Below are 918 nucleotides of genomic sequence, written 5' to 3'. Positions count from 1 at the left end.
ACTATAATGGCGAGTGTCTCAAAACTCTTCCTAGCTCAAACTGACAGGATGGGCACGAAATTTTTTCGACCAATTTTTTTATTTTTTTTTCGGCTGCCCGGACCCAAAAACTGGAAACGGGTCAAAAAAAACTTCCTATAATGGCACCTGTCTCAAAACACTCAGAAACACCTAAAAATAGGATAGCCAGAAATTTTTTCGAAAAATGCGTTTTCAAAAAATTTTGGGCCTAAACGGAGCGTGGCTACCCGACTCTTTTTTTTTTCCGAAACCTACTCCGGCAAGGAAACACGAATCGGAAACTAGATGGATCTCGAAAACAACCCTAATAATCAAGGAACTCGGATTGGTGGTGGATATATGGTGGTGGTATATGGCAGCGGTGGTGGTAGTATATGGATATGGATCGGTGGTGGTATATGGACACGGATTGGTGGTGGTATATCGATACGGATTCGGAGCGGTGGTGGTAGATGGCAGGGGCGATGATGATGGTGCGGCGGCGGCGTGACAACTTATGACCAGAACTCGAAACTCTAAAAGACTAGACTCTAAGACCAGCAACTAGACACGACGATGCAACCGCAAATTCAACAAAGCAAAACCCTAAAAAGATTATGCAAGGCTCAGATTGGTTCGGATATGATGAACTAACCCTAAATTTTTTTGTGGCTTTTTCGTGGACTATAGGTATGAAGAACAGACTCGATCTAAACTACAAAAAACTGTAAAATCTCACCGAGCAACCTGGAAATCTGATACCACTTGATAGAGGCGAGGTGTCCCGTCTTTCGATGAGATGGTGGATTTCGCTTTGGTGGAAGTCGACTTTGACGATCCGACTCCGAACGTGCGAGGACGTCGCGCCTTAGCAATCGCTAAACCAACTCCGAGAGGTTATTGACCACGCCGGAGCAC

The sequence above is a fragment of the Triticum dicoccoides genome, chromosome 6B (genome assembly GCF_002162155.2).
Source record: "Triticum dicoccoides isolate Atlit2015 ecotype Zavitan chromosome 6B, WEW_v2.0, whole genome shotgun sequence".
NCBI lineage: Eukaryota > Viridiplantae > Streptophyta > Magnoliopsida > Poales > Poaceae > Triticum > Triticum dicoccoides.
The sequence above is the reverse complement of the archived record's forward strand: the minus strand, read 5'-3'. Positions refer to the sequence as shown.